Raw genomic sequence first — 25994 nt, 5'->3', positions numbered from 1 at the left:
GTCGCCCAGCACCATCATGGATGTCAGGCCGCTCCTTGCCAGCTTCTTGATCCGGTTCAGGACCGGGTCGAGCTCTGCTGGTATCGTCGGCTTGGCCTTCCAGGTGCTCCGGTCACTCTGGGGACCCTCTGTTGGCAGCTCCAGGCGGTCGTGGGGGTCAGCCTCCGCGATGACCCAGCCTTCACGCCAGTCCTCCCACTTGGAGCTGGAGAAAGCGCTGATGTAGGAGCTCGCCATCCCGTGCCGGAGCTGGAAGTAGTAGGCGCCAACCTCGCGCCTGCTCCGAGGAGGATGGAGGGGCAGGGGCGCACCCCCATGAACATCTCCATGAAATGGGCGAAGACTGCCACGAGGAGGATGGAGTGGGGGGTGAGATGATGTAGTTGGAGGCTGAACTCCTCCAGGACCAGAAGGAAGAAGGAGGAGAACGGAGGGACCAACCCGCACATGGCGTACGAGTTGAAGAGAATGAACACCCCCACGGCAAGGTCGCGGAGGGGGATTTTGCCGGCCCTGATCTACTTGGCATTTGCCGGTGAGGTCCATCCCACCAGGCGGCGCACCAGGTCCAGTTGGTCCTGGGTCTGGAAGCGACGCGGATAAGGAAGCGAAGACATGGCGGGGGATGGATCACAAGGAAGCAGGAAGGTGAAAGGATGCCGAGCTCAAAGAAGCAGATTGCAAGGAATATGCGGAGACGAAAGGGTGCTACAGAGTCTGTTGATGGCAAGAGCGAAAAGGTAGCCGATCCCTTCGGCGCCTACCTTTTATGCAAAAGCTGTTGCCCCCTCGCGCTCCGCGGCGACCGAGGTGAAGTCGAACGGTTGCCTGCAATAGGCCCCCTCCTCTCACACCCAATGACTGGTGGGCCCGGGCCCACCAGTCAACGGCATGGTCGCTGGAGGAAAGGGGGAAAGGCGGAATCCGAACCATCCGAGCCACGGGACGGGCTCGAATAAGACAAGAATCTGAACCGCCTGACGCGCATGGCGCGGGCGGAGGACGGGCCCCTCGGGGATCCCGCTATGGGGGAAAGACATCCATACCCTCTCCCGGCAGGAGCAAGCTGTCCACCCGGCGCAATGCTAGAATCTGGTCCCACCTGCGGGTTCATCTTTCACCCGAGGTGGGCTCGGGGGCCTCTGTTGGTACATACGGACAGGGGTACCTCCTGCTAGGGTGTACAGGCCCTTAGTGTCTCACCATCCGAAATCTCCCCTCATCTTCAGGGTGACGTGACGTACGGCCCGGGCCTGACAACTGGGACCATGGTCTCTAGACCTCCCCTATGCTCTTAGAAGTCCGGGGCCTCCACGTGCCCATGAAGCCAGGGAGTGGTCCCCACGGATCCGGACTCTCCAGGGAGGTCCGGGGCCGCCACGCGCGGGGGCCTGGCCTTCGTAGGCCTGACCACTCCAACAGGCCTCGGGGGCCCGGACCCCCCTCCCCCCAGAGAGGGGTCCGGTGCCGCCACGTGCTAACCCCGCGGTGGGAGGCACTTCATGGGTCTCCAGTCCACCTACCAGCATTTAATGCGGTAGTTGGACCGAGCGCGCCCAAGTCAAAAAGCGTGGCCTGCCACTGACACACAGGGCAGGTAGGCTGACACCACGGTAAGCCTGCATGTTTCCAAGGCGGCGCGTCGTGTCACCGTTTACTATGCACAAGCAGCATACAGTCCCGTCACGGCGCCGCGCGCGTGTGTGATGATGGCCGGCAACAGGATGGCCACGGCGTGCGCTGTAACAGTGCGCACGCCATGGGTCAGCGCTGTACCATCGCCTGGCGAAAGGTACCATCCCAAAACCGACAGCACGGCTTCACTGTTGGGTAACACTGACAGCACACACTGTTCAGGTATGGCCACACACGGCCATATCCGGATTGTAGATATGCACATCAACATCCCGATAGTGAGGACTACAGGGAGGAGTTGGAGAGGAAGACCTCCATACCTCTCGTAGAATAGGCTCCTGCGGGCCGGGCCCACCTGTCGGGGCCCCGCTCAGTGTAAGCGCCTCCCTTGGACTATAAAAGGGAGGATGCACCCGTTAGAAAGGACAGATGAACTCTCGTGAGGACATACAAGACAATCTTAGATCCAGGCTTCTCCAGGCAATACAAACACCAAAGTGGACGTAGGGTATTACGCTCCGGCGGCCCGAACCACTCTAAATCCTCGTGTCTTTCTTGCGTTCATCCACAACCGATCGAGAGCTCCTAAGTCTCCTCCAAACCCATCCTTAACTAGGATTAGGCAGGTGCATTCCGCCACCCGGCTAGAGATTTCCTCCGACAAGGACCTTCTTGACCGCGGGTATATTCGTGAGAGCCTTAGTCCTTGTTCTGTTCCTGTTCTTTTGGTTCCTAAGAAAGATGGCACTTGGCGCATGTGTGTTGATTGTCGAGCCATCAATAACATTACCATTCGATATCGCTATCCTATTCCTCGTGTGGATGACATGCTTGATGAGCTGAGTGGTTCTGTTATTTTCTCCAAGTTTGATTTACGTATTGATTTACGTAGTGGATATTATCAGATTCGTATGGCTTTAGGGGATGAATGGAAAACTACCTTTAAAACCAAGTTCGGTCCTTATGAATGGTTAGTCATGCCTTTTGGTTTAACTAATGCACCCAGCACTTTCATGAGATTGATGAACGAGATTTTATGTGCTTTCATTGGCAAATTTGTGGTGGTTTATTTTGAAGATATCCCTATTTACAACAAGTCATATGAGGCACATCTTGAACATTTGCGTGCTATTTTTAATGTCTTGCGCGATGCACATTTATTTGGTAACCTTGAGAAGTGCACCTTTTGCACCGATCCCGTGTCTTTTCTTGGATATGTTGTTACACCATAGGGCATTGAGGTGGACGAAGCAAAGATTGTTGCCATCACATGGTGGCCACTTCCAACTACGGTCACACAGGTTTGAAGTTTTCTTCGACTTGCAGGTTTTTACCAGCGTTTCGTGCGGGATTTCAGTACCATTGCAGCACCTCTCCACGGGTTGATGTCACACCTGATTTATAAGAACATAAATCGAGCAATCATATATGCGCCAGGATCAAGTCACGCATATATACAACAGAATCATCAAGATATCACAACACGTATCTCGAAATAAAAGCATATAAATTATAAATGAATATCTTTATTACAACTGAATCAAGAATCAGTTTAAGGAATGAGGAAGCGTAAAATAAATACATGAAGAATAGGGCGCCACAGGGACGTCGGCTGGGAGACAACGCCTAGAAATCGTCGAGTCCGCTGATGTAGTCCTCCACGCCGCCTAGTACTGAGCAGCAGTCGAAGATGTCCCAGAGAGAACAGAAGAGTAGAGAAGGCAAGTGTGAGGACACAACTTGTACTCAACAAGTATAACACAAATTATGAGGATCTAAGGTTAGCTGACTCAACTGCATTAGCTTTTAATCTTGGCAAATTTTATTAAAGCTATTTACTACAAGTGGATGAATTACCATAACCCAAGTTACATAATTATTAATCAAGTTTAAGCATAAGACTACTGAAAACCAAGCCAAACCACCGAAGGTACAACCCACTAATCAGACGGAGGATCTGGGTCGCTCATGACCGTGAGCACAGCTAGCATACCAGTTTTACACTCTCGAGAGGTTGCACAACTTTACCCACAAGTCGTGAGCTACGCTAGTGGACCACCCCACTTCCTTAGGTGAGATGGCTAGCAAGCACACTACGAGACCGTTACAAAAGATCACGTTGGTAAGGTGTAACCGCTAAGGATTCTGGATCAGCGACGATGGGGCCCACCTCACGGGGGTACAAGCACACAGCACAGACCAAGCCGGAGGAGCAGGGACCATTGAAGCTTACCACCCCTCTTGCCCCGCAGGTAAGTTACTCCCGAACCAAAATGACCTAATTAGTAAGTCAAGACCGTCCCATTCCAGTCTTGTGGTTGTGCGGTTGTCCCAGGTTGTCGCTCTATGAACCGGTCCTTATGGAGAGTGGCCAACCAAGCACTAAGCACCGTGCTGGCCCCCTAAACCATGTTTCTAACAAAAACATATTTTAAGGAGATGTGAGCCACTCAAGCACACAGCACAGAGGGCCACTCTCAGAGTTAAGTTGCATATAACCATTAATCAAATTAATTAAAAAGGACCGAGATGTGTGAGAGCGAAGCACCTAGCACAACTAACCAAAATGCAACCCAGGGCATATATATAAAGCATAAGGTGGCTAGGAAGTCCTTATAGGCATACAATATTAAAATGCAGTATGAAATTGTATTCAAAAGTGATAGGATATTCATATTATACTTGCCTTCCTCAAAGTTCTCCTGCTGCTGCTCAAACTGCTCTGCAGAGAGGGTGAAGCGTCCCCCCATCAGGGAAGACTTAAAAGTGTTGCTTTATCAGTCCTAGGAGGCTGATAACACTTTTATTACATCAGATGGTACATTACCGTACACCTCTTCGCGGTAATGGGCAGTGAAGCGCCACTATCGCGAGGATTACAACTAAAATCCATACAACTACACTAACTACGAACAGGGGATCATCAGAGTCTTGCGCCATGCGGAGCTCCAACGGTGACCTCACCCACAGGCAAGACTGGGTGCAGGACGGAACCCTACTCGACGTCTTCTGGGATATAGTCAGGATCTTCCACTGTAAAAGTAAGAACGGGGTGAGTACGATCGTACTCAGCAAGTCCAATCGCACCCGCGGAGGGTTTAAGGCAGAATTAAATGCACAGGATAATCCAAGGATAAGGTTATGGTTCATTTGCGGAAAAACGCGGTCTTATGCAACAGTTCATTTAAAATATTTTCAAAACAAGTTTTCAAGTGCCCGTGCTAATAATCCACACAGGATCCCAGTTTTTAACCACTACCGGACTCCCCGTCCGTCGTAGCTCACACGACTCAACTGTCGGATACTTTCCAAACAACTCACACCAGCCCAATCGTTCCGGAGAGAAACACTAGTTATGTGACCACACCATAACTTGCCCAGTACCGTGGGCACGGCTATTCGAATAGATTTTAACTCTGCAGAGGTGTGCAACTTTACCCACAGGCGGGGTACCACAGCACGAACACCTTAGTGCCGGTGCAGATCCCATCGGAGCCCTTACCCACCTTAGCTAGACCTGGCTAGCCACCACGGGATCTATCAAGGGGTCATTCGACCTAACACCGAGGTTTAACCGGGGCATAAGCCACACAGAGCTTATCCCATCTCCTTGATCACCCGTTGCTCCCAGCTCTCCTGATGGCTATCAGACTAACTAGTGGGGTTAGGCTAAGCCGTTGCCCATACAACGGTCAAGTGGTTTGCACGACAGGAAGCTAGGTGAGACGACACATCAACTCGGTCCTTAGGGGTGACAAGATGGATATCTCCCTTTCACGCTCAACCACACAGGTACGAGCACACCAACGGCATTTCACACAGAAATGCCATCCATCCCGTCTGACTCACTTTTCAAAACCACATTTTATCCCTTCCCACACGCACACGCATTTCTTTGCAAAACCAAATGGTCAAGGTATGGTTATCAAAGTAAGGTGACTATCCTACCATGTTTTCGGCACGCAAAATCATGCAATTTTATAAAACAGGCCACTGGGTTGCGTTTATAAAAACTAGGACAGAAACATGCATCAAAGGGTGGAGTTGAACTTGCCATCGTCAAACCCTTGCGGGAGGTCCTGGTCGAAACACTGTCCCTCAAGTTCGGGGTCGCAGAACTGGTCCTCGTTCGCTTGGTCACAGTCGGGACCTTCCTCATTTACTCCGTGTCCTACGACGCAAACAAACAAGCACACAATCAAGCGAAAGAACTAAAAGCTTTTATCGTTGAGCCTGAATCGGAAATAATTTAGTTACGGAGTTGGGGGTAATATTTTTGGGTGGTTTCTTAACGGCATGGCTAGAACTATACTAGAAAGGGCGTGGTAAAATTTTAGGTCGATCGGAGGTTGTTTCGCACATAAAATGACGAGGTAAAGGGAGACCCAGGGGTCCAGGGGCTCATTTGTAGACTTCCTGGAAAGGACAGGGCTTATTTACAAATTCTAGAAGTATTAGGGTGCAGCAAAAAAAATGTGGGGGGCCTATTTGGAAATAAGTTTATATAGTGGAGGGACTTGGTTTGGAAGAAAATGCAAAAAGGGACTTTTCTGCAAAAGAGCACGAGGGTGGAAGGGCTCTTAACCAAATAGGAAAGAAGGGGGGGTTAAGGGCAAAATCACCCCTTCTTCTTCCTCCTGCCGCAGGAAACAGAGGAGGGGGGAAAGGGGCTCGGCGCCGGCCCAATCCCGGCGGCCGAGGCCCGGGGCGGCTCGAGCGCGTGGGGGAAAAGGGAGAGGGGGAAGAGAGGGTTCGATTCCCGCCCTCACCTCGGGCCGGGGTGGCGCGTGGAGGCCGGTCGACGGGAGGCGGCGACGGCGGGTGGTGCGGCACGGGCGGGCGGCGATGGGGGCGCGGGGAGAGGCAGGAGGCGGCGGTGGGGGCTGTGGGGGAACGAGGGGCTGCGCGAGGGCCTATTTATAGGCGGCCGAGTGGGCGGGCGGCCGGCGGCTGGCGGAGCGGCTCCAGGCGGCCATTAATGGCGCCCGGGTCACGACGCGGCGTGCAACGGGGCGCGGGCGTCAAGGCGGCGTCAAGCACGTGGGGAGGGGCCGGGTGCTGTGCGCACAGGGGGCGGCGCGGGCGGCGAGGCGGGGTGTGGCAGCGGCGGGCGGCGCGTCACCACGGCTTGGCCGTGCGCGCGAAGCGACGGGCGGCTCGGCGGGCGGCGCGGCACGCGGTGCATGCGCGTGCGCGCGCGTGGGCACGAGCAGTCGGGCACAGGGGCGCGTGTGCGCGGGGGAAGGGAGGCGGCCAGGCGGAACAGGCGCACGGCCTGGGCTCACGGCAGGGGAAATCAAGAAAGAGAGAAAGAAGGAGAGGGAAGGAAAGAAGAAAGGAAAAAGGAAAGGAGAAAAGAAAAAAAGATTGGAAAAGAAAAAGAAATGGGGGAGGAAGAAAAAGGAAAAAGGAGAGAGAGAGAGAGAGAGAGGGGGAGGGGCGTGTCGGCGCTGGTCGCGGCGGCGGCCGTGGCCGGTCGGCCACGTGCGCGCGGGATTCGCGCGCTGCGCAAGAAAGGACTTGCGCCGGCGCTAATTGCGGAAAGCGGTCGCGCGCGGTCGTCGTGATGCGGTGGCGAGGGTCGAGGCGGTGCGCGTGTGGTAGAGAGGATCAGGGTTTTACGATAAATCAGTTTTTAGTCGGAACACCCTAATGCGTATTTTAGACATTGAAATTTTCGGGGCGTTACAGAGGGGCTCCTAGTACTCGTCCAAAGGCTCAGCGTCGACTCATGACCGCAACGCAAAAACATGGTCCAGCACATACACATACATAGAAACAAAGATAAAAGATAAGAAATAGTACAACATTACATAAAAACAGTACACTAAACTATGCTAAAACTATTCTACGCATTACAACGATCGCGTGAGCGCAAAAACCGCCTAAAACGGAGCTAAGATGTGAAATCTAGGGCAAAAACAAGGTCCACGGGCCTTTCTGTAAGAAAACAGGAAAACCAGGGGGTTCTAGGCAAAAACCAGGGACCTAAACATAATTAAAGGCTAGACGCAGGGGCTAACATGCAAAACTACTGGGGCTGGACTGCGGGTTCTATTTCTAAAGAACTCATGGACCTAAACAAATAAAACAGGACCTAACTGGAATTATGTTTGAACTAGGGTGGACTGCGGGTTGGTTTTTGAAAAGCGCAGGGGCTCTTTAGCAAAACTGGCAGGCCGAACCGGTATCTTCGGATCTGGATGCTCGGATCTCGATCCTACGGCTCACAACAAAGAAGGTCGCGATCTAATCTCATCCGTCCGTCCTGGGATCTCACGGCTCGGGGTTAAAGGGCGTACGAGACGGCGGAGGGGTCGCCGGAGCTCCCCTCCCGCGGCGGCGTCTCACCGCTGTCACACCCGATTTATAAAGGACATAAATCGAGCAATCATATATGCGCCAGGATCAAGTCACGCATATATACAACAGAATCATCAAGATATCACAACACATATCACGAATAACATTGATATAAATCGTAAATGAATCATAAATGAATTATTTTATTACAACCGAATCAAGAATCGGTTCAAGAGTTGCGTAAAAGAGATACATAAAGAGCTGGGCACCACAGGGACGTCGACTGGGAGACAAACGCCTAGAAGTCGTTGAAGCCGCTGACGTAGTCCTCCACGTTGCCGGGCACTGAGCAGCAGTCGAAGATATCCGAAATAGAACAGAAGAGTAGAGAGGCAAGTGTGAGTACAAACTAGTACTCAACAAGTATAACATGAGTATGAGGCTCTAAGGTTAGCTGACTCAACTGCATTAGCTTTTAATCTTGGCAAATTTTATTAAAGCTAATTACTACAAGTGGATGAATTACCATAAACCCAATTTCATAAGAATTAATCAATATTAATTAAGAACTACTAAGAACCATCCAAACCAAAACCACCCGGGGAATCTCCCTAATCAAAGGTTGATAACCCCACTAATCAGACGGAGGATCTGGGCCGCTCATGACTGTGAGCACAGCTGATATATCAGTTTTACACTCTAGAGAGGTTGCACAACTTTACCCACAAGTCGTGAGCTACGCTAGTTGTTCATCACACTTCCTTAGGTGAGATGGCTAGCAAGCGCACTACGAGACCGTTACAAAGGATCACGTTGGTAAGGTGCAACCGCTAAGGATTCTGGATCAGCGACGATGAGGCCCACCTCCGGGGGTACAAGCACACAGCACAGACCAAGCTGGAGGAGCAGGGACCATTGAAGCCTACCACCCCTCTTGCCCACGCAGGTAAGTTACTCCCGAACCAACACACCTAATTAGTAAGTCAAGACCGTCCCATTCCAGTCTTGTGGTTACGCGGTTGTCCCAGGTTGTCACTCTATGAACCGGTCCTTATGGAGAGTGGCCAACCAAGCACTAAGCACCGTGCTGGCCCCCTAAACCATGTTTCTAACAAAAACATCTTTTAAGGACGCACAAACCACTCAAGCCCACAGCACAGAGGGTCGGCTCCAGAATTAAGTTGCATAAGACCATTAATCAAATTAATTAAAAAGGACCAAGATGTGTTGTAGCGCAGCAACCTAGCACAACTAACCAAAATGCAACCCAAAGGATATATATATAAAGGATATAAAGGTGGCTAGGAAATCCTTATAGGCATACAGAATTAAAATGCAGTATGAAATTGTATTTAAAGTGATAGGATGTTCATGTTATACTTGCCTTCCTCGTACTCTCCCGGCTGCTGCTCGAACTGCTCGGAAGATGGCTGCTCCTGGTACTCGTCCAAGGGCTCCGCGTCTACTCACAATCATCAAGCATAGTCCATACATACACACATGCACAAACAATAGCAAACTATAAGAACATAGTACACCAATACAATAGAACAGCAAACAAAACTATGCTAGACCTATTCTACACATTACAACGATCGCGTGCATATAAAGAACACCTAAAATGGAGCTAAAACGCGAAAACTACGCTTGAAACAAGATCCAGGGACCTTTTTGCGAGAAAAATAGAACTTCCAGGGGGTTCTGTGTGAAAACTAGGGACCTAAACGCAAATACTTTTGAACTAAAGAGGACTACGGTTTGATTCGTGAAAAGCGCAGTGACTCTTTAGCAAAAACTGGCAGAGCGAAGAGGTACGCGGCTTCTAATCTGAGCCGTCGGATCTGGATCGAACGGTTCAGATGCACTCCGGTTCGGACGGTCCGATCTGAACAGCGGAGTTCGGACTGGTTCGATCTGGACAGCGCGGTTCGGACTGGTCCGATCTGATAGAACGCGGCCGACAGCGGGGGGGGGGGGGGGAGGGGTCGCCGGAGACACGCTATCTCGCGTTCCCGGGGATGATTCACGACGAGGTCAAGCCCAGGAGACTCAGCACGACACGGGGAACCTAGCTGGGCACTTGCGGAGATGGACTTGGGCTCGGTTAGGGTGGAACGACGGTGAAGGCGGCTCGGGACGGCGGACAACGCCGGCGAGGGGCGTTCCGGGCTCTACGGGTAGCTAAAGGCTACGACATTTGTTGCAAAAGGACCAGGGAGAGGGGGCGAAGCTCGCCGAGGGGTTGTGGAGGCTGGAGCTGCGATGGAAGGTGGAAGTCGACGACGACCGGCGGCGAAGAAGGTCGGGCTCCCGTGGATGTGTCGTTGCGGGGCTCCTCCTGGCTGGCGGCTCCTCCAAACCGTCTCACGCGGGACCTAAGAAGATGCCCAGGGGGTTAAGAGGGAGAGAAAGCCACCGACGGCGAGCAATCGAGGTGGCTGAGGCCATTACCGACGCGCAAGCTCGACTTGATTCCCGGCGAAGCAGATGCTCACGGCTCAATTGCCAATAGGGGAAGGTTCTAGACGACGAGGCGGACCTATTGCGGGGGTTGTGGTGGCCTGGGGCGCGGCAGAGCGGCCTGACCACGGTGAGGCCAAGGCGTCTGCGCGGCGGAGGAAAGAGGGCAGCGGCGCTGGGGTCTCCGGGGTTGCAGGGCTGGGGTTAGGGTTCTGGGGCTCAGGAGTTCTTTTTGTAGGGTGGCGGCGCTGCCTTGGCGTGCGGGCCCAGGCTGGATCACGGCGGCCGGGGACTTCAGAAGCCGTTGCGCGCCGGGGAAGAAGGAGGACAAAGGGGCCGACAGGTGGGGTCGAGCCGGGAGAATGACCGATAAAGAAGGAATGACTGAGAAAAGAACGGGAATGACTGAGAAAAGAACGGGAATGACTGAGAATAGAAGGAATGACTGAGAAAAGAATGAATGACTGAGAAAAGAAGGAATGACTGAGAAAAAAATGAATGACTGAGAAAAGAAGGAATGACTGAGAAAAGAATGAATGACTGAGAAAAGAAGGAATGACTGAGAAAAGAATGAATGTCTGAGAAAAGAAGGAGTGACTGACCCACCTTCCTGTTTCCTCCCTTTTCTTTTCCCTATACTCTAACCATTCAAACAAACCTAGTTGAATTCAAATAAATTTGAATTCAAACTCTATACACTCCACACAAATAAAACCAATGCTCCAGCATGAATGCACAAACATGTTGAACCTAAAATAAATTTTAATTCTTTGTGAGTTAAATTATAAATAAATGCAAGCTAGGCGAAATAAATCCTTAGAAAGATTACTGGAGCCCAATTAAATTCGTTATAAATCTCAAAATTTTACCTTAGGGTGTTACAAACCTACCCCCTTACAGGAATCTCGTCCCGAGATTCTGATAGGCTAGCTAGCAAAGAGATCAGGATATGTCTTCCTCAGCTCGTCTTCTCGCTCCCAAGTAGCCTCATCCTCCGTGTGATGACTCCACTGAACACGGCACATCTTGATCTTCTTGTTTCTGGTAACTCTCTCAGATGTCTCCAGAATCTTCACCGGATGCTCGATATAGGTCAGATCCTCCTGCACATCCAACCCTTCTATCGGTGCTTGCTCTTCTGGCACCCTCAAGCACTTCTTCAGCTGAGACACATGAAACACATCATGCACCCCTGAGAGATTGAGAGGCAACTCCACACGATATGCCACCTCACCTTTCCGTTCCAACACCTTGAACGGACCAATGTATCGAGGAGCTAGCTTCCCTCGTACATTAAACCTGCGGATTCCTCTCATCGGCGAGACCTTCAGGTATACATGATCACCCACTGCAAAGGTCAAATCTCGACGACGCACATCCGCGTAACTGTTCTGACGAGTCTGAGCAACCCTCAGATTCTCTCGCACCTGCTGTACCAGCTGTTCGGCCTCTTCAACAATATCCGGACCAAACACCTGCCTCTCACCAATCTGATCCCAATACAGCGGAGTCCTGCACTTTCGACCGTACAAGGCCTCGAAAGGGGACTTCTTCAGACTGGCCTGATAGCTGTTGTTATACGAAAACTCTGCATACGGCAGGCATTTATCCCAGCTTGTACCGTACTGAATAGCACAGGCTCGAAGCATATCCTCCAACACTTGGTTGGTCCTTTCTGTCTGCCCATCTGTCTGAGGATGCTAAGCAGTACTGAAGCGCAGCTTCGTATCCAACGAATCATACAACTGCTCCCAGAACCGTGAAGTGAACTGAGATCCTCGATCAGATATAATCTTCTTTGGAACTCCATGCAGACAGACAATCCGGGAGATGTACAACTCTGCGAGTCTAGCACCGAAGTAAGTAGTGTTCACCGGAATGAAGTGAGCAACCTTCGTCAACCGGTCCACTACTACCCATATGGAATTGTACCCTTTCTGAGTACGAGGCAAGCCAACAATGAAGTCCATAGTGATCTCCTCCCATTTCCACTCTGGAATCTTCAACGGCTGCAATAACCCTGCTGGCCTCTGATGCTCTGCCTTGACACGCTGACAAGTGTCACAGACAGCCACGTACTCCGCAACGGAACGCTTCATTCCATACCACCAGAATCATTCCTTCAGGTCGTAATACATCTTCGTTCTGCCTGGATGGATAGAATATGGTGTATCATGAGCCTCACTCAGAATCAGTTTCCTGAGGTCATTCACATCCGGCACGCATATACGACCCTTGTACCACAAGATACCCTGATCATCCTCTCTGAAATGAGGTGCCTTGCCAATCTTGAGCAACTCACGGATCTCCTGCAGCTTCTTATCTTCCTTCTGATGCTGCCTGATCTCAGCCACTAGAGTGGGTTCTGCCTCGAATGATATACCCGAGGTGTGATGCAAGAAACCCAGACTCAACTGCTCAAACTCTTCACATAACTCCTGAGGCATCTGAAAAGCCACGGCCATGTTAACATAGCTCTTCCTGCTCAGAGCATCTGCTACAACATTAGCCTTGCCCGGATGATAGTGAATCTCCAGGTCTTAATCCTTGACCAACTCTAGCCATCTTCTCTGCCGCATGTTCAGCTCACTTTGAGTGAAAATATACTTGAGGCTCTTGTGATCGGTGTAAATATCACACCTCTGCCCAAACAAGTAATGCCTCCATATCTTCAGAGCATGCACAACTGCAGCCAACTCCAGATCATGAGTGGGATAATTCAGCTCGTGCCGGCGCAACTGCCGCGAGGCGTAAGCTATCACTCTGCCTTCCCGCATCAGGACGCAACCAAGACCATCCCTCGAAGCATCACAATACACTGTGAACCTCTTGCTCTGGTCTGGCAGAGTAAGGACTGGCGCCATAGTCAACCTCTTCTTCAACTCCTCGAAGGCCTTCTGACGCTCATCAGTCCAAAAGAAATGCACACCCTTCTCTAGCAAGGAAGTCAAGGGCTTCGCAATCTTGGAGAAGTTCTCGATGAACCTCCGATAATACCCTGCTAAGCCCAGAAAAGAGCGGACTTCCTTCACCATCTGCGGTACAACCCAGTCAAGCACATCCTTCACCTTCCCGGGGTCCACAGCAATACCTCCCTTGGAGATAACATGACCGAGGAACGGAACCTCGTCAATCCAGAACTCGCACTTGCTGAGCTTGGCATACAGCTTGTGCTCTCTGAGCCTCTGCAACACAAGCCTCAGATGCTTTTCATGCTCTGCTTCTGACTTGGAATATATCAGGAAGTCATCAATGAATATCACCACAAAGGTGTCCAGATAATCCATGAAAACCTTGTTCATCAGATGCATGAAGAAAGCCGGAGCATTGGTCAAGCCAAAGGACATGACCGTATACTCGTATAACCCATACTTGCAGATGAATGCCGTCTTCGGAATATCCTCAGAATGAATCTTCAGCTGATAATAACCTGAACGAAGATGAATCTTCGAGAACACACAAGCACCCTGAAGCTGATCAAAAAGATTCTCAATACGAGGCAATGGATGCTTGTTCTTGATGGTGACTGCATTCAGATCCCGATAATCGACGCACATCCTCTTCGCTCCATCCTTCTTCTCTACAAGCAATACAGGAAAAGCCCAAGGAGAGAAACTGCGACGGATATAACCCTTAGCTAGCAACTCGTCGACAGTCTTCTTAACCTCCTCATGCTCGACAGGAGCCATACGATAGGGCCGCTTAGCAATAGGAGCTATGCCAGGCAAGAGATCAATAGAAAACTCAATGTCGCGATCAGGCGGCATACCTGGCAAATCATCCGGAAAGACATCCGGGAATTCAGACACCACGCGAATACCATCCGTGGGTCTAGCCTCCATCCGATGAAGAAATCCAGAAGGCTCTGTGGCACCAACAGTGACCTCCTGACCATCCGGTGCTGACAGAAGAACCGTCCTCTGAGCACAATCTATCCGGACTCCCCACTTGGCAAGAGTCTCCATCCCGAGGATCACATCAATACCCTTGGAGTCTAGCACCATCAGATTCGCACTGAAATCTACCCCCTTATGGCCACACTGACTCTGGGACAGAAGACATGAGACCTCAACTGCCCTCCCGGTGAAGATACTAACATGCACCTCTTTAACGTGCTAGTAGGAATGCCATGATGCTCAACAAAAGATTGGGTGATGAAAGAATGTGTAGCACCAGTATCAAAAAGCACTGTAGCAGGATGGGCGTTAACCATGAATGTACCAATCACCACGTTAGGAGCCTCGGCCGCTGACTCGGCCGTCACGTGGTTCACCCTGCCCTGAGCTGGGGCCTTGGGCGGTACTGCTGCACACCCCTGCTATCCTGCCTGCGCCTTCCGGGGGCAGACGTTGGCGTAGTGCCCTGGCTCGCCGCAGTGGAAGCACACTCGAGGAAGTGCCGGAGCCTGCTGCCCAGGAGGAGGAGTGAGCGCTCCCTGCCTCTGAGCTGGTGGAGCTGGAGGCGCTGGAAGCCTCTGACCCTGTCCCGCCTGCTGCTGCTGCTGAGGACGAGGCGGAAACTGCTGCCGCTGCTGGTACTGCTGGGGCAGCCTCTGCTGCTGCTGCTGTGGTGGATGCTGATAGCGGGGACGAGTGTTGCTGCCCGAAGAGGATGGAGCCATCTTCCTCTTCTTATCCTCAATCTCCCGGCGCTTACGCTCGGTGTTGAGGGCAGCATCAACCAGCTGGTTGAAGTTGTCGAAGCGGTGGTTCAGCAGCGCATACTGGATGTGATCATCCAGTCCCTCCTTGAAGTACTCCTACTTGTCGCTATCATGGGCGACATCAGCAGGGGCGTAGCGGGCTAGCTGAAGGAAACGGTCACGGTACTCCATCACCGTCATCGATCCCTGAAATAACGAACACAGATAACAAGGGTAGAAATCGCTCAATTTGTCAGGTTTATGAAAGAGATCAAGGATAGATCAAGCTCAAAAGAAATTGCAGAGAATTCCATTCAAATTTACCTGCTTAAGGGCACGGAACTCCTTCTGCTTCATCTTCATAATGCCCTCAGGAATGTGATGGTTCCTGAAGCGCTCACGGAACTGGACCCTGGTGAGAGAGTCGCGGTCCTGAGCCGGGTAGGACTCCCACCAGTCGAGAGCGGAGCCTCGCAGCTGCCCTGCTGCGTACAGAACCCTCTCCCGATCGTCGCACTACGCAACAACCAACTGGCGCTCCACCGAACGAAGCCAATCGTCCGCCTGGAGTGGGTCCGCGGCGTGAGAGAAGGTCGGAGGGTGACCTCTCAGGAAATCCGCATGCCTGTCATGAGGCTGAGGCGGCGGAGGAGGCGGTGGCTGGGCGTGGATATGCTGCAGAGCCTGAACGGTGTTGTTCAGGGTCGCCATCATCTGCATCTGGAGCTGGAAGAACTGCTCCGGGGTCAGTGGTGGCGGCATTGGCAACGGCTGACCAGTGCTCTGGTTGTTCTGCTCCTGCTGGTCAGAACCGGAACCGGTGCGCCTGGTGTTCACCATCTGATTGCAACAAACGAAATTTATGAGAAAGAGATACGGTGCAGCTGCGGAAATGAAACTTCGGAAGGATATGACAGAAAGAAGGAATATAGGTTTTACCCCCAACATTCTAACTCAATTTTATCATTTAGTTCGAGTTGTGTTAGGTTCGATTTGCATGAACAAGTTTAACTACTAGACTATGCAATCAACCAAAAATCCAAATCAAACATTTGCACAATAACAAGCATTCAACATTCACAACTTAGTCGAGTTTTTCACACTACTCGACCAACACACTCGTTCTAGCGCATTTTCATCGGGACAGTCCAAACTTATAAATTACAGGATTAGGCAACTCAGGCCAGCGTCTACGAAAACCTCAGACTATTTCTCGGAAAAGACAGGAAAGAGATGTCAAATCAAGGGCTTAGGACTCAAGGAATAGAGACAGGAAATGATGTTTGAAGATTTGCGGAAGCAAGGCAAAGGAGGAGAAGTCCTAAACTCAACCAATTCTACCTAGGCTTCGTCCTACAGTCGATATGGCTCTGATACCAATTCTGTCACACCCGATTTATAAAGGACATAAATCGAGCAATCATATATGCGCCAGGATCAAGTCACGCATATATACAACAGAATCATCAAGATATCACAACACATATCACGAATAACATTGATATAAATCATAAATGAATCATAAATGAATTATTTTATTACAACCGAATCAAGAATCGGTTCAAGAGTTGCGGAAGCGTAAAAGAGATACATAAAGAGCTGGGCGCCACAGGGACGTCGACTGGGAGACAAACGCCTAGAAGTCGTCGAAGCCGCTGACGTAGTCCTCCACGTTGCCGGGCACTGAGCAGCAGTCGAAGATATCCGAAATAGAACAGAAGAGTAGAGAGGCAAGTGTGAGTACAAACTAGTACTCAACAAGTATAACACGAGTATGAGGCTCTAAGGTTAGCTGACTCAACTGCATTAGCTTTTAATCTTGGCAAATTTTATTAAAGCTAATTACTACGAGTGGATAAATTACCATAAACCCAATTTCATAAGAATTAATCAATATTAATTAAGAACTACTGAGAACCATCCAAACCAAAACCACCCGGAGAATCTCCCTAATCAAAGGTTGATAACCCCACTAATCAGACGGAGGATCTGGGCCGCTCATGACTGTGAGCACAGCTGATATATCAGTTTTACACTCTCGAGAGGTTGCACAACTTTACCCACAAGTCGTGAGCTACGCTAGTTGTTCATCACACTTCCTTAGGTGAGATGGCTAGCAAGCGCACTACGAGACCGTTACAAAGGATCACGTTGGTAAGGTGTAACCGCTAAGGATTCTGGATCAGCGACGATGGGGCCCACCTCCGGGGGTACAAGCACACAGCACAGACCAAGCCGGAGGAGCAGGGACCATTGAAGCCTACCACCCCTCTTGCCCATGCAGGTAAGTTACTCCCGAACCAACACGACCTAATTAGTAAGTCAAGACCGTCCCATTCCAGTCTTGTGGTTACGCGGTTGTCCCAGGTTGTCGCTCTATGAACCAGTCCTTATGGAGAGTGGCCAACCAAGCACTAAGCACCGTGCTGGCCCCCTAAACCATGTTTCTAACAAAAACATCTTTTAAGGACGCACAAACCACTCAAGCCCACAGCACAGAGGGTCGGCTCCAGAATTAAGTTGCATAAGACCATTAATCAAATTAATTAAAAAGGACCAAGATGTGTTGTAGCGCAGCAACCTAGCACAACTAACCAAAATGCAACCCAAAGGATATATATAAAGGATATAAAGGTGGCTAGGAAATCCTTATAGGCATACAGAATTAAAATGCAGTATGAAATTGTATTTAAAGTGATAGGATGTTCATGTTATACTTGCCTTCCTCGTACTCTCCCGGCTGCTGCTCGGAAGATGGTTGCTCCTGGTACTCGTCCAAGGGCTCCGCGTCTACTCACGATCATCAAGCATAGTCCATACATACACACATGCACAAATAATAGCAAACTATAAGAAAACAGTACACCAATACAATAGAACAGCACTCAAAACTATGCTAGAACTATTCTACGCGTTACAACTATCGCGTGCATATAAAGAACACCTAAAACGGAGCTAAAACGCGAAAACTACGCTTGAAACAAGATCCAGGTACCTTTTTGCAAGAAAAATAGAACTTCCAGGGGGTTCTGTGCGAAAACTAGGGACCTAAACGCAAATACTTTTGAACTAAAGAGGACTGCGGGTTGATTCTTGAAAAGTGCAGGGACTCTTTAGCAAAAACTGGCAGAGCGAAGAGGTACGCGGCTTCTAATCTGAGCCGTCGGATCTGGATCGAACGGTTCAGATGCACTCCGGTTCGGACGGTCCGATCTGAACAGCGGAGTTTGGACTGGTTCGATCTGGACAGCGCGGTTCGGACTGGTCCGATCCGACAGAACGCAGCCGGCGGCGGGGGGGGGGGGGGTCGCCGGAGACACGCTATCTCGCGTTCCTGGGGATGATTCACGACGAGGTCAAGCCCAGGAGACTCAGCACGACACGGGGAACCTAGCTGGGCACTTGCGGAGATGGACTTGGGCTCGGTTAGGGTGGAACGACGGCGAAGGCGGCTCGGGACGGCGGACAACGCCGGCGAGCGGTGTTCCGGGCTCTACGGGTAGCTAAAGGCTACGACATCTGTTGCAAAAGTACCAGGGAGAGGGGGCGAAGCTCACTGAGGGGTTGTGGAGGCTGGAGCTGCGACGGAAGGTGGAAGTCGACGACAACCGGCGGCGAAGAAGGTCGAGCTCCCGTGGATGTGTCATTGCGGGGCTCCTCCTGGCTGGCGGCTCCTCCAAACCGTCTCACGCGGGACCTAAGAAGATGCCCAGGGGGTTAAGAGGGAGAGAAAGCCACCGACGGCGAGCAATCGAGGTGGCTGAGGCCATTACCGACGCGCAAGCTCGACTTGATTCCCGGCGAAGTAGACGCTCATGGCTCAATTGCCAACTAGGGAAGGTTCTAGACGACGAGGCGGACCTATTGCGGGGGTTGTGGTGGCCTGGGGCGCGGCAGAGCGGCCTGACCACGGTGAGGCCAAGGCGTCTGCGCGGCGGAGGAAAAAGGGCAGCGGCGCTGGGGTCTCCGGGGTTGCAGGGCTGGGGTTAGGGTTCTGGGGGCTCAGGAGTTCCTTTTGTAGGTCGGCGGCGCTGCCTTGGCGTGCGGGCCCAGGCTGGATCACGACGGCCGGGGACTTCGGAAGCCGTTGCGCGCTGGGGAAGAAGGAGGAAGAAGGGGCCGACAGGTGGGGTCGAGCCGGGAGAATGACCGAGAAAGAAGGAATGACTGAGAAAAGAACGGGAATGACTGAGAAAAGAACGGGTATGACTGAGAATAGAAGGAATGACTGAGAAAAGAATGAATGACTGAGAAAAGAAGGAATGACTGAGAAAAGAATGAATGACTGAGAAAAGAAGGAATGACTGAGAAAAGAATGAATGACTGAGAAAAGAAGGAATGACTGAGAAAAGAATGAATGTCTGAGAAAAGAAGGAGTGACTGACCCACCTTCCTGTTTCCTCCCTTTTCTTTCCCCTATACTCTAACCATTCAAACAAACCTAGTTGAATTCAAATAAATTTGAATTCAAACTCTATACACTCCACACAAATAAAACCAATGCTCCAGCATGAATGCACAAACATGTTGAACCTAAAATAAATTTTAATTCTTTGTGAGTTAAATTATAAATAAATGCAAGCTAGGCAAAATAAATCCTTAGAAAGATTACTGGAGCCCAATTAAATTCGTTATAAATCTCAAAATTTTACCTTAGGGTGTTACAGCCGGTGCTGGCCAGACTTGGCCCTCCGAGCTGGAATCCGAGCGGGAAAAAGGTCAGGGAGGTGTGGCTCAGCATGAGTAACCCACCTAGGGTTACAGCGGGGCTCGTCGGGGCTCTGTGTGGCAAGCCCACGGGCGACAGCGGGTCCGCACGGCTCGGCTCGCCGGTGAGCACGTTAACACGCCGCTCTGGACCCAAAGAATGGGGCAAAAGATTGTGGTTGCGTGCGCTGTGAAAGAATGACCCGGAATCGGGTCTGAGTGGGGCCGTGCAGATCTGCCTGGGCGTTACCGCGCCGGAGCAGCGGCAACAGGGCGCCAATGGTCGTCGCTCCAGCTGTAGGGGTGGCTACGGCCTACGGAAACTAGCGCAACAGGACCAGGAGGAATGTGTGGTGCTCACCGAGGCGGGAATTGGCCGGAGGCGTGGTGGAGGGCGATCGTCGACGACGGCGGGCGGCGGGGATGGTCGGTGTTCGTGGGGAGGGGTGTTGCCGAGGGTCTCCGGGCTTTTGGTCCCCACAAGCAGGTTCAGCGTCGAGCTGGGAAGCCAGGGGAACGGTCAGCGCAGTCGGAGGAACGCCGGCGGTGAAGAATTGCAGCGGCGGACCGACCTCACCTGTGGCAATGTCGGGTCAAATCCGGCATGCTCAAGAGCGGAAGCTGCGCCCAGAGGGCTCGGAGACGATCCTAGGCTCAAGACGGTGCCCCTGCAGTGGCCGTTGGCGGTGATGACACCGCGGAGCAGCCGGTCCATGGCGATGCAGGACACCCAGCGCGGCGGAGCAAGCGGCCGGAGCGCTAGGGGTTCAACGACGCCATGGGGTTGAGGGTTATGGTTTCCAGGGGCTTGGGGTCCCCATTTATAGGGCGGCGGAACGGCCTCAGCGTGCAGGCCGGGCGTGGGGGCTCGCCGGAATCCTCGGGCGGCAGGTGTGCGTCGGTGCAGAGAAGGGGAAGGGGGAAGACGGGCGCTGGCAGGCGGGCCCTGGCGGTCAGAGGAAGAAAGGAGAGGGAGGCCGCGGTTGGATTGGGCCGGGGCAACCGCCGGCCCAGGAGGGGGAGAAGGAGTGGAGAAGCGCGGGCTCGGGGAGCTGGGCCGAGCGTGGCCCACGCGGGGAGAGAGAGGAAGGGGGAAGAGGGAGAGTGGGCTGCTGGGGAGAGGGCCGGCCCACGGGGAAGAGAGGGAAGGAGAGCAGGCCGGGCGGAGAGATGGTTTGGGCTGGGTTGGGCTGCCTTTCTCTTTTCTTTCCTTTTCTTCTTTTCTCTACTCAAACTATTCAAACACAACTATTTGAATTCAAATAAATGCGAATTCAAACCCTATTAACTCAACACAAGGAAAACAATGCTCCAGCATGAATGCACAAACATGTTGACCTTATAATAAATTTTATTTTCTTGTGTTATAAAATTAATTTAAATGCAAGGTAAATTAGAGAAAGCCGTGGAAATTTTATTTGAGCCAAAATAAATTCATTAAAATTGAGGAAAATTACATTAGGGTGTTACAAACCTACCCCCCTTACTGGAATCTTGTCTCGAGATTCGAATAGGCTAGCTAGCAAAGAGATTAGGATACGTCTTCCTCAACTCATCTTCTCGCTCCCAATTAGCCTCATCCTCTATGTGATGACTCCACTGAACACGGCATATCTTGATCTTCTTGTTTCTGGTAACTCTCTCGGATGTCTCCAGAACCTTCACCGGATGCTCGATGTAGGTCAGATCCTCCTGCACATCCAACCCTTCTATCGGTGCTTGCTCTTCTGGCACCCTCAAGCACTTCTTCAGCTGGGACACATGAAACACATCATGTACTCCCGAGAGGTTGGGAGGTAACTCCAAATGATATGCCACCTCACCCTTCTGTTCCAGCACCTTGAACGGACCAATGTATCGAGGGGCTAGCTTCCCTCTCACATTAAACCTACGGATTCCTCTCATCGGCGAGACCTTCAGGTACACATGATCACTCACTGCAAAGGTCAGATCTCGACGACGAACATCCGCGTAACTCTTCTGACGAGTCTGGGCGATCCTCAGGTTCTCTCGCACCTGCTGTACCAACTGTTCTGCCTCTTCAATGATATCCGGACCAAACACCTGCCTCTCGCCAATCTGATCCCAATACAGCGGAGTCCTGCACTTCCGACCATACAGGGCCTCGAAAGGAGATTTCTTCAGACTGGCCTGATAGCTGTTGTTGTATGAAAACTCTGCATACGGCAGTCATTTATCCCAGCTGGTACCATACTGAATAGCGCAGGCTCGAAGCATATCCTCCAACACTTGGTTGGTTCTCTCTGTCTGCCCATCTGTCTGAGGATGATAAGCAATGCTGAAACACAGCTTCGTATCCAACGAATCATGCAACTACTCCCAGAACCGTGAAGTGAACTGAGATCCTCGGTCAGATATGATCTTCTTCGGAACTCCATGCAGACAGATGATCCTGGAGATGTACAACTCTGCGAGTCTAGCACCGGAGTAAGTAGTGTTTACCGGAATGAAGTGGGCAACCTTCATCAACCGATCCACTACTACCCATATGGAGTTGTACCCTTTCTGAGTACGAGGCAATCCCACAATGAAGTCCATGGTGATCTCCTCCCATTTCCACTCTGGAATCTTCAATGGCTGCAATAGACCTGCTGGCCTCTGATGCTCTGCCTTGACACGCTGACAAGTGTCACAGATAGCCACGTACTCCGCAACGGAATGCTTCATTCCATACCACCAGAATCGTTCCTTGAGATCATAATACATCTTCGTGCTGCCCGGATGAATGGAATACGCTGTATCATGAGCCTCACTCAAGATCAGCTTCCTGAGATCCTTTACATCTGGCACACATATCCGACCCTTGTACCACAAGGTACCATGATCATCCTCTCTGAAATGAGGTGCCTTGCCCATCTTGAGCAATTCGAGGATCTCCTGCAGCTTCTTATCTTTCTGATGCTGCCTGATCTCCACCTCTAGAGTGGGTTCTGCCTCGAATGATGCACCCGAGGTGTGATGCAAGAAACCCAGACTCAACTGCTCAAACTTCTCGCATAACTCCTGAGGCATCTGAAAAGCCACGGCCATGTTAACATAGCTCTTCCTGCTCAGAGCATCTGCTACAACATTGGCCTTGCTCGGATGATAGTGAATCTCCAGATCATAATCCTTGACCAACTCTAGCCATCTTCTCTGCCGCATGTTCAGCTCTTGTGATTGGTGTAAATATCACACGTCTGCCCAAACAAGTAATGCCTCCATATCTTTAGAGCATGCACAACTACGGCTAACTCCAGATCATGAGTGGGATAATTCAGCTCGTGCCGGCGCAACTGCCGCGAGGCATAAGCTATCGCTCTGCCTTCCTGCATCAGAACGCAACCAAGACCATCCCTCGAAGCATCACAATACACTGTGAACCTCTTGCTCTGGTCTGGCAGAGTAAGGACTGGCGCCGTAGTCAACCTCTTCTTCAGCTCCTCGAAGGCCTTCTGACGCTCATCAGTCCAGGAGAAATCCACACCCTTCTCTAGCAAGGAAGTCAAAGGCTTCGCAATCTTGGAGAAATTCTCAATGAACCTCCGATAATATCCTGCTAAGCCTAGAAAAGAGCGAACTTCCTTCACTGTCTGCGGTACCACCCAGTCAAGCACATCCTTTACCTTCCCGGGGTCCACAGCAATACCTCCCTTGGAGATGACATGACCAAGGAATGGAACCTCATCAATCCAGAATTCACACTTGCTGAGCTTGGCATACAGCTTGTGCTCTCTGAGCCTCTGCAACACAAGACTCAGATGTTTCTCATGCTCTGCCTCTGACTTGGAATACACCAGGATATCATCAATGAATATCACCACAAAGTTGTCCAGATAATCCATGAAAACCTTATTCATCAGATGCATGAAGAAAGCCGGAGCATTGGTCAAGCCAAAGGACATGACCGTATACTCATATAGCCCATACTTGCAGGTGAATGCCATCTTCGGAATATCCTCGGGATGAATCTTCAGCTGGTGATAACCCGAACGCAGATCAATCTTCGAGAATACACAAGCACCCAGAAGCTAATCAAAGAGATCCTCGATACGAGGCAATGGATGCTTGTTCTTGATGGTGACTGCATTCAGATCCCGATAATTGACGCACATCCTCTTCGCACCATCCTTTTTCTCTACAAGCAATACAGGGAAAAGCCCAAGGAGAGAAACTGCGACGGATATAACCCTTGGCTAGCAACTCGTCGACAGTCTTCTTAACTTCCTCATGCTCAACGGGTGCCATACGATAGGGCCGCTTAGCAATAGGAGCTGTGCCAGGCAAGAGATCAATAGAAAACTCAATGTCGCGATCAGGCGGCATACCAGGCAAATCATCCAGAAAGACATCCGGGAATTCAGACACCACGCGAATACCATCCGTGGGTCTAGCCTCCATCTGACAGAGAATTCCAGAAGGCTCCGAAGCACTGACTGTGACCTCCTGTCCATCAGGTGCCGACAAGTGGACAGTCCTCTGAGCACAATCAATCTTGACACTCCATCTAACAAGGGTCTCCATTCCCAAGATCACATCGATACCCTTGGTGTCTAGCACCATCAGATTAGCACTGAACTCTACCCCCCTTATGACTACACTGACTCTGGGACAGAAGATATGAGACCTCAACTGCCCTCCCTGTGAAGATACTAACATGCCCCTCTTTAATGTGCTAGTATGAATGCCATGATGCTCAACGAAAGACCGAGTAATGAAGGAATGCGTAGCACCAGTATCAAAAAGCACTGTAGCAGGGTGAGTATTGACCATGAACATACCAATAACCACGTTGGGAGCCTCGGCCGCTGACTCGGCCGTCACGTGGTTCACCCTGCCCTGGTATGGCGCCTTGGGCTGAGCTGGGCACCCCTGCTATCCAGACTGCGCCTTCCGAGAACAGACGTTGGCATAGTGTCCCGGCTCGCCACAGTGGAAGCACACTCATGGGAGTGCTAGAGCCTGCTGCCCGGCAGGAGGAGTAGGCACTCCCTGCCGCTGAGCTGGTGGAGCCGGTGGAGCAGAGCGTGCCGGAGGCGCTGGAAGCCTCTGGCCCTGTCCCGCCTGCTGCTGCTGCTGAGGACGAGGCGGGTACTGCTGCGGACGCTGCTGGTACTGCTGGACCTACCTCTGCTGCTGCGGGTACTGGTACTGAGGCCGGGTGTTGCTGCCAGACGCAGCAGGAGCCATCTTCCTCTTCTTGTCCTCAATCTCCTAGCGCTTGTGCTCGGTGTTGAGGGCAGCGTCCACCAGCTGGTTGAAGTTGTCAAAGCGGTGGTTCATAAGCGCGTACTCCAGGTGGTCATCGAGTCCCTCCCTGAAGCGCTCCTGCTTATCGCCATCATGGGCAACCTTAGCGCGGGTGTAGCGAGCGAGCTGGAGAAAACGATCACGGTACTCGGTCACCGTCATAGCTCCCTAAAATTATAATCACCAGAAAAAGAGGATGGAATTTACTCAGCATTTCTTATAACAAGGGTAGGTTTGAGCTCAAAAAGAAATTGCGAAAAGATTTTTACTCTAATTTACCTGCTTAAGCGCAAGGAACTCCTTGTGCTTCATCTTCATCACTCCAGCAGGGATGTGGTGGTGCCTGAAACACTCCCGGAACTGGACCCAAGTGAGAGCGTCGCGGTCCCGAGCTGGGTAGGACTCCCACCAATCGAGAGCTGAGCCTCGCAGCTGCCCCGCTGCGTACAGGACTCGCTCCCTGTCGTCGCGCTGAGCGACATCCAACTGGCGCTCCACCGAACGAAGCCAGTCGTCAGCCTGGAGTTGATCAGCCGCATGAGAGAACGTCAGCGGGTGACCCCTCAGAAAGTCCGCGCGCCTGTCGCGGGGCTGCTGCGGTGGAGGAGGTGGCGGCTGAGCGTGGATCTGCTGCAGAGTCTGAATAGTGTTGTTCAGAGTGGCCATCATCTGCATCTGGAGCTGGAAAAACTGCTCCGGGGTCAGAGGTGGAGGCATCAGCAGCGGCTGGTCGGTACTCTGGTTGTTCTGCCCTTGCTGGCCAGAACCGGTGCCGCTGCTCCTGGTGTTCACCATCTATTTGCAGCATAGCGAAATTCATAAGAGATAGATATTGTACAACTTCCGGAAAGAAAACTCTGACAGGATAAAATAGGGAGAAAAGAATGTACGGTTTTACCCCCAACGTTCTAACTCAATTTTGATTATTTAATTCAGGTTTGTATTAAAGTCGTTTTGCATGAACTAGTTTAACTTCTAAACTATGCAATCAACCAAA

Source organism: Panicum hallii, chromosome 7 (genome assembly GCF_002211085.1).
Source record: "Panicum hallii strain FIL2 chromosome 7, PHallii_v3.1, whole genome shotgun sequence".
Lineage (NCBI taxonomy): Eukaryota > Viridiplantae > Streptophyta > Magnoliopsida > Poales > Poaceae > Panicum > Panicum hallii.
This window is presented reverse-complemented; position numbering follows the sequence as displayed.